A 9,225-nucleotide genomic window follows, 5' to 3' on the forward strand; every position below is an offset into this window, starting at 1 on the left:
AAAGGGTAAACATCTGTCCATCACAGCTCAGCTCTTCTCTCAATGAAGACATACTTTTCAGCTTTGATATAACTAAAGCTCAAGTCCTGTGCAAAGGTCTTGAGCCCACTCTCACTTCTGCGTTATCTTTCCTGTTTTTCATAGATGCAACTAAAGAAATGGGAACAAATGATGTGTCCCTGTGACAGGCTGCTGGGAACAAAGTGCCTAAAGATCCAATTTAAAATGGTTCTTTGCTAAGTTGTCTGTTGTTTTCAGCAAATAGCTCTTTGGGAATCACCTTGTTACTGCAATAATCCTATCTTATTTCTGTGAAACTGGCTTATGCATCTGTCATAGATTCATCTAACGAACTGGGAACTAATCTTTGTCACTGGTTGATCACTAAAGCTGACTCTTGCATGACTGAATGATTCATAGGTTACTCATAGACTACCAGATCATTTTCATCACTACAAGAACTGGACTGGAAATCAATGAAAAAGCAGCCAATAACCAACTAAAATCTTTGAAAGACCTTCAGAAAGCCTGAAGAACTATTCCTCAAGACCTCTTTAAAAAAAAAGATAAGAAGAAAATCTGGCTGCTTGGAAGAAAAAGATAAGGAAATGAGAAACAGCTCAAGACTTTTGAACAGCATTGTATGTCAACCTCCTTACAAATGATGTGTGTAGCTGTCAGTGAAGGATTCTGATAGGTCCATAACAAACACAATGCTCTCATAATGATAAAATGGATCACAAGAAGATTAATATTAGAGTTATTTATTAGTTTCTTCATTACTGTTGACTGAAAGCCTGATTTAAGCTACAGAGAAAAGACCCTGTAAGCACAAGATGACTGTTGCTGGAGAGGTCAACCATGAAATAACGTTTTACACACAAGCTATTAAGGAAAAGTAGAGCTCTTTTCATAAGACTTTGACCAAATGCACAAGTTAGTTATGGTTCATGATTCTGAGAAAATATATGGAGTCAGTCTTCTCAAGAATTTGAACAAGAAGAAACGTCAAAAGACCAAACAAAAAGATGTGTCTTGTAGCTTATCTCTGCTGGAGAGATCATCCTAAAACAAGTCACAGTCAGACTAAATGTCCTGTAGACAAAGTGTGGCTATGAAGTCATCTGCCCATTAAACCACATCTGGTCAAACCCTGGAGAGCACAGGACCAACATCCTGCTTTTCTTCCACAAAGACGCTTCTGTTTCCCCAAATAGTTCCCAGGCCGCGCCAGACATCAACATACTACAGTCAACAGTTTCCCCAAATGTATACAATTAAAGAAAACCATGAGAAGATTGTCTGAGAGCACAAAAAATCTGATGCATTTTCCATTCCCCACACCTGCAAATCTGTGTGGAGTAATTAAATGTGGTGCCACTCAATTCAGTTCCACAACAGCGAGCTTCTGAAGCCCACACGAGACTTCACACAGTAATGAGAAGAAACTTCACGAGAACAAAAAAAAGAGGAATTTCAGACTGCAGGGCTGCACATTCAAGATGCATTCAAAAGAAACTGTGAACAAAAAGCTGTTGCACAACAACAGGAAACCAACTACAATCCTGGAATTATATAATCATTTGTTGTCATCAGCGCTGCACAAAGTGAAAGGGATTGGCCGAAGCATTTCTCTGAGAGAGTAAAGACAAAAGACCACATTGTGGAGTGTGAGAGCAGCTCATTGGACCCTAAAATGGTGAATGAAAGCATGAAATTCTTATGAAAGGCAGTTGCATTATTCCTCAGGGCTCAAAACAAGAAAATGAGTGACGGCAACACATTTATGCCGGAGAATGCACTGAAGTTTTGTGGATTACGTCTCAGAATCAAGTGTGAAACTCTGAAGATTTATTTATAGACAGGCTATATTTATACGTCTCCCCACCTCCTACCTTGCATCTGTCTCTTCCTGTTGGTAACAAGTGATCATTATGATGATGGGAGCAAGGAAGGAAGGGTGGGGTGGGGTGGGGGTGGCACCTGGAAAAGCTCTGAAAATCACTACAAGCTATCAGTGTGACACACTTTCCTGATCTCTCAGTGATGGCCATCATTTCAGATTTCAGTGACTGGAAAAGTTGGATAGCAGAGCCCGTCTGGAACAACGTTTCTGGCACCTGACTAATTAGGTTCACCACACACTTACAGGTTCCCTCAGCAATATCATTGGTAACAGTTGACATGGTATTGTTAATATAGATATGTGTTTGTGTAGGCTCTAATGAGAGCCTATGAATAGACAAACGTCTGTGTGCAGTTATGGAAACACTGAGAGTCCAACACAGCCCAGAATAAATAGCACAAAGTTACTGGCACTTATGCTACAAGGCAGTGATTTGTAACCATATTTTACTTGAAGCCCCCGAGTTCTACCAACCGGAAACCTTCACTCCTTCCTACCACAAAGCCTCCATGTGTGCACACATGCATGTTCCTGGTCTTGGTGCAATCATAAATGACTTTCAAAGGGGAACTGATATGCATTCATTGTGCATCAGTGTCATGTACATGCCTCCGAGTTGCAGGGGAGGACCAGCTGGCATCAGGGAACTTCAGGTCAATCATTTAGGTAGAAACCTTCCTAAAAAAAAAAAAAGGTTTTGTTTGCGTTCTCCTGGAAATATTTATTTGACACGAAGTCAACTTGAAGGTAAGCAAGCTCATAATTACAGCTGAGGTATTCAACTTCCTTAAGGGCTGGAAATGCAGAGGTCCGACACCCTTGATTACGTTGATAAGAAGCCTGCTGAGAACATCTGCAAAATGAGACTCAATTTCCTCCCAAAGCTCGTTCTCATCCTGAAAACTGTGATGCGATTTCATAAAATGCTCGATGCGTTTTATATCCGATTAACTTCATCCTCACAGACTTTGGATAATCCTGGAAATGTGCAATGGTTTGCAAATGCAAATCTAATTTTGATAATCTCTGCACCTCCTGTGATCTCTGGCACACCCAGGCCTGTAACCACAGAACATAACTGGAGCTGACCCTCCCCTGAAGTCAGTCACTAACTAGCTCTTACAAAACAAAACCAAAAAAAGATGTTAGAAACTGAAGCTTTGGTTTTTAATGCTCATAATCAAAATGAGCCACGAGTCAGGTGCCTGAAAACCATGACAAGCTCAAGGGCCAAATGCCAAACAGAGTTAGCACATGACAAGAGGCCAAAGTTTCCCATCTTTCATCTATCACCCAACACTTACTTTCTGTTAGTTCTCAGCTGGTCTCAGCACTGAAGGAGCCATAAGGCTCAGACCTGGGGGGGGGGGGCATGGAGGGCCTCAAAGTCGAAGCAATGAACAGGTGTACAGCCAACAGGCATCTAAGCCAATACACCGAATGTTAAACAGCAAATACTCCCTGCATCACAGTAAAGATGAACACAACAGCGCTGGGGATCAGATGACTGCCATTACCTGTTCAGCTGCATTGCAAGAAGTGAGGGCAAAAATGTCCAGCTTTAAAGAAAACATCCAAAACTAGTTAGGGTGTTACAGGTGAGTGTGGTTTAAGCATTTAAACCACCACAAAAGTTGACACCCACTCAGACTCTGATGATGTTCTCGTTTATTTTTAACACAGAACTTAAAATCCTTTCCCAAATCATTTAGTTATGCTGCCGACTGACACATTAAACTGTGAGATCTTCTTTCACTGCACCTGCAGCTCTAACCGTAAACCAGCATCCGTCTCTCGCCACCTACAAATCTTTCTCTTCATTTATCAGACCCTTCACTTATTACAACAAAAACCCATTCATCAATCTACAGGCGTTGCCTAGGTAGCCAGAACGTGACTTAATATACTTGGAAAGGAATTACATGGCTATTTATGAAACTGTGGGAACAAAAACCCATAAAAAACAATAAGGCTTTGAATCTAATGACAATTTAGTCTGCAAATGAGTCTGGAGTTTGTTCATTACATGGGTTTATTGATAGTTAAACATAAAAGACTCATGTTTAATCTCTTAATCTCCACTCGGCCTGTTCCAAGCATTACATTGAAATACAATAATGGAACTATTTCGACAACTGTCCATATTTTAAAGTTTTGAAATCTTCTTTAGGATTGAAAAGCTCATTGTTCCAAACTTTTTAATCCCAAATACTTCTTGGACAATGAATCATCCAAATAAATGCCGTTATCATGGCAGCCTATGCCTTGGTATTCTGTGAAACTATATATATTAAATATTAGATTTCTATCCTTTAAGCCACATATATATTTGATACAGAGCTAAATAAAACAGAAAGCACATTTCAGACTACTAATTTGGATTGTGTTACAGCTCATTCTTCATCCTTTGTGCGTTTCGTGAGACCAAACCTTTAATACTGAACATGCTACACAAACATCTGGAAATCTGCGTTTAACCCTGCTTCACGTCAAGCGTGAGATCAGCTATTCGGACAGAAAAGTGCAGCACGATACCTTAATATAAACTATCATAACATATATCGTGAGTGTAAACAACTCAGTCCAAACTGTTGTTTACTTCAGTTCCAAAGATCTATATGTTCAAGTTAGATTCTCATTTCTGGTGAATTTTGTTCACCAACACAGCAACTGCTGAGGTAAAAAACAAATGTAAGGTTGATAATAGGACACAGAAAGACAATAAGTCAGCAGTCAATAAGGACTCTGCAACGTTTGAGAGTGCAAGAATCAAGAAAACGATTATCTGATGACTTGTTTAATAAACTAAGTACCAAAAAGCAATGTTGTCTGTTGTCAATGCCTGGGGGGTGAAACTGTACTTAAGCCTTCCCAGAGCAACAGGTTTCATCAGCATTAAATCATCATTACATGATTAAGGCCTCCAGACATAAAAGCATCAACAGAACTCTAAGACAATGGGTTCAAAGTGGGCATCTTTAGTGGCTGTAGCTGCAGCCTTACCCTCTGCAACAACACTCCATAATGGTGTTTTTCTAATGAACAGAAACCACTTTTTGAGGAAAACGGATTAAGCACTAATGGGGAGCAGTTCGTTAAACATTTCAATATATCTTGAGGGTCATGTCTGCAAAGAAACCTGTAAAAAATACCTTGCTGCAAACAACTTGAACCATCAGCCCTTTGGGGCCCTGAAGTGTAAATGTTGGCCCAAACTTCACAAACAATAAGCTTGGGGATGAATTTGGAATATTTGTATTGCCTTTTGCTCAGTGCTTCAGGGACTGCGGCAGCTCTTGTATGCTTAGTCATCCAAAAGCTATTTTAAATGAGAGAATATATTTCATACATCTTTATCAAAGGTGATTGACAAGGATGGTAAACGTGTTATTGAAGTTCTCACACTGGCAGATGCCTCAAAAATCTCATTGTTTTAAAAATCCACGTAAGAAACACAACAAGATGCTGCATCATTTCTCCGCTTTTCATTATTCAGAGCTTCACTTCTCCCTCCACTCCTCCCCTCTGTGTTCTCACTGTAGACTTTGCCCCCACTCAGGTCATTTGTAGCTCAGGAAACGGATCAATAATGAGTTCAAATTTACTGGCTAAGTGCTTACCTTGTATCCTCAGTGCCATTCAATCCAGCCTGGGACTTGCATCTGCCTAATGCAGACTCAAGTTTCACATGTCGATGGTGCTCAGTGGGCTCTTGAGAAAAACCTGTCAGCTACAAAAAAGAAGAGACAAAAAAACAAGTCAAATATAGTAAAAACATGACTCTTAACAAGGAAATAGTAATGGTGTGCGTGGGTCTTGCTTTGTGACAACGTTTGAGGACCTTGCGCCATATGGCAAACTAAAAAGCTCTGCATTTAGTTGACATCTTCTGAATAAAGTTGGAGGGAATTATAAGAGGCACTAACGTGGTCTAAAAATATATTTCTTGAGCTTTAATTATGAACGACTGAAAAAAACAGCTTGTCTCGTGAAGCAGACATGACAGCAAGCTAACGACCTAAACTGATCCACTTTTTAAACGTTACTAGCTTAAATATGACCTGAAATCATGTCAAACAGGAGCTCTGATGAGAAAGAGAAACGTTCCCGATTAAAACTGAACCGCAAATTTGTTTTAAAGTCCATGACTGACCGAAGTACTCTCACTTAACTCTTAAGACTGCCTTATAAAACGGACAAGTCAAAGATAGCTCACCGTGTGTGAGGGGCTTCATTTTGGTCTAGATACGCCGAACAAAACCGAACTTCCGAAAACGAGTCCGAAGATTTGGGCGCCGTAAGTGTTAGCGTTTGTGTTATCAAGTCCACGTACCAAGTTGTCTCAGTGTGTCGCTTTCTCGCTCAGCCTGTTGACAACCGTCTAACTGCAGTCAGTTCCTTAAAGGAAAAAAGAAAAAGAAACTCTGGACTTTTTGAAGGCCAGACTAATCGAACCCAACAGCCGGGAAATAGCTCTCTAACGCGGTCTCAGGGGAACGATCGATTTTTCGACCAATCTACTCATTCGGCCTGGAGCAGACGAGGCAGATGTGAGATTGTGAACAGTGTAAAATGTAAATAGGTTTGTAATCCGTGGTGTTTTCTGGTTTAATAATTCTACACAGAATAATATTAGAACATGTTTGGTTGAATTTAAAAAGTTGGAAGGATTTAAAAGCTACTTTATTTATAGCTACTTTATAAATGACTTTAACAGCCAAACTAGATCTTTTGTTAGATTTATAAAGTTATGTGGCTACATTCACAACATGAAGGCAAATCCTCATACATCTGTGAGACTGAACTGTAAACCCTTTTTCGCTAAAAAAAAATATAATGTAATATTTAGTATTTTTACGATAAAACAAAACGTCACAGATGTTTATTTGTTTATTTAAAAGGATCCCCATTAGCTGACGCCAAAACGACAGCTAGTCTTCCTGGGGTCCAGACAAAACATACAAAGCACAAAAACAGCAATACCGAAAGTATACATTAAAATACAAACAATAAAATAATGAAAAACAACATGCGCTTCATTTATGCCCTAACATAACCTTGCTATATTACATCATCAAGATGAGGACAAATATATTTTTAGTCTCTTTTTAAAGACAATTTTCCCTTTGATTTCACGAACCACCACTGGAAGATTATTCCATAGCACAGCTGACCGATAGAAAACAGTCCTCTTCATGGATTCAGACTTAGGCAGTTGTAAAGTGATCTGTCCACTACTTGCCCCTCTAGTATAATGTGAGTGTGTATTTGAGCAATAAATTATGTTATCATGAAGAAATTTAGGAGTGTGAGTATTTATAATTCTATGAAAGTATATTAATATATTAGCCGATAGTCTATGCTTGACCATCTGCCAAGCAAGACGTTCATGCATCACTGCAACATTCTTGATGAACAACCAAGAACCAGTCTTGCAGCCTTGTTTTGAGCCACCTGTAGTTTACTAAGAAGACAATTTGATGCAGCAGACCATACAACTGAACAGTAATCTAAATGACATAAAACCAATGTACGAACAACACGACTAAACAACTGTGAATTGACGAATGGAGCACATTTACGCGTTATGGCAACAGCTCTGCCCATTTTGGCAACCACTTTATTGATGTGATCAGACCATGACAATGTGCAATCAAGCCAAAGTCCGAGAAGCTTCACCCTTTTTACTTGCTGTATAGTCTTACCATTTACTTGTATATTCAATTTAGGATTATGTGATAATCTATACTTGGAACCAAATATTATACTCGTTGTTTTTGATATATTTAAAATAAGTTTATTAGTTTTGATCCAGTTATATAATTTGCTGATCTCACAAGATGTTTGTGATGCATATTTCATGTTCACATTCGGTCCTGTGGTTGAAGTATGGAGACATCCTCATGTGGTGTTGCCACCTAGTGTTCACTGAAATGCTACACTGAAATAAATTACCTAAAAAGAAACTTTACACTTGTAGTTTTCTGCATCTTGGTAACTGCATCTTTTAAGAGAAACATTCATTTAAATGACTGTAAATAGAGCCAAGAGCTGGGCATGGACACCATGAATAATAAGTTCATGTCAGTATATCACCATCAGTATTAGATAAATAACAAATACAAACATAGAAATGTCCATCCATCCATCCATTATCTATATCGCTGAATCCGTCGCCTCGGGTCGCGGGGGGGGGGGCTGGAGCCTATCCCAGCAGTCAATGGGCGAGAACATAGAAATCTATAGAATTAAAATAGAATACATCACTGATATAGAAATACATTTTTTCTTACATTTTCTCTTTTATTTCAGAATACTTTCATATCGTTGCAGTTGTTTATTTCTTTTACAGATTTTACAGCTTTTCATTTATAATATTGTACGTCATTCATTCATTCATTACATTCAAATGAGGCGGCATGGTGGGACATCAATGTCAGGGAATAAATTAAACTACTTGAATGGGTGAAGGTGTCGTGCTGATGACACATCAAGACACCTTCACACTGTGGTCATGTCACGACCTTTGTCTAAACAACGATCACACACACTCACGTAGTGTTCAGGTGGAAGGAGTGTAGGTAATATATCTTTCTCACGAACACTCATGCTGCTGCTTCTGATATATTATGTACTTTGACAGTAAAAATCTCATGATATTTGTCAGCAGTTCAGAAATCTGAACATTAGAAACTGGTCTTGATTGATTAAGGGTGTCACACTGTAAACATGGTGTACTTCTGCAGGCAGTCATGCCTGCGAATGTCAATAAAAGTGTCCAACGCATTGTGTTCAGTTTCTGTGAACACCTCAGTGGAAAGTCTCAACCTGGCCAGCTCTATAAAAAAGTCTCGACTTCTCCCCCTGACTCTGAACCTTTTAGCATCTCCTTTCTCTGTAGGAACAATCGGACATATCCGTGGTAAAAAAGACTGGATTTGACACTTTATCGGTGATGACGACAGATACGCAACCACTGGAGGACATACAAGATGTTATTGTATCATTAGAACAAGCCGTGTGCTTAAGTGCACCTGTCACATAACTGTTTTACATTAATAAAACCATTCCTATTTATGGCACTTAGTGGAACACTACAAAGAGCGCTTCATGGACAGTTTATACACTTCTTTTATTTAAAGTTTGAAATGTTGACAACATGTTGAGGTTCTTTGAGAATAGAAAGAGAGTTTGATTCTACAGCAATGATTGAGAGCAAAAATGTTTAGTTTGACTGTTACATACGTGCAGGAGGCATGATTTTCTCCCCTATAAACTTTTACAGGCATTAGAAAGTATGATGAACTTCACAAGGAGTT

At 39.0% G+C, this 9,225-nt stretch overlaps 1 protein-coding gene across 6 annotated transcripts in view; it reads right to left on the minus strand.

Moving 5' to 3' along the window:
- The window catches only part of LOC142378675 (testis-expressed protein 2-like), a 33,143-nt gene extending 26,829 nt beyond the window's left edge, over positions 1-6,314 (minus strand). For 4 of the 6 annotated variants that reach the window (XM_075463467.1, XM_075463465.1, XM_075463466.1 and 1 more), the window contains exons 1-2: positions 6,123-6,301; positions 5,527-5,636 (exon numbers count right to left, since the gene is read on the minus strand). The gene's annotated coding sequence lies outside the window, so the exon portion shown is untranslated. Of the gene's footprint in view, positions 1-2,515; positions 2,567-5,526; positions 5,637-6,122 lie in introns of those variants that run through there. The other 2 variants (XM_075463463.1, XM_075463464.1) reach the window with 2 other exon arrangements.
- Between the last annotated feature and the right edge of the window lie 2,911 nt (positions 6,315-9,225).

The sequence above is a fragment of the Odontesthes bonariensis genome, chromosome 4, assembly GCF_027942865.1.
Source record: "Odontesthes bonariensis isolate fOdoBon6 chromosome 4, fOdoBon6.hap1, whole genome shotgun sequence".
NCBI classification, from domain to species: domain Eukaryota; kingdom Metazoa; phylum Chordata; class Actinopteri; order Atheriniformes; family Atherinopsidae; genus Odontesthes; species Odontesthes bonariensis.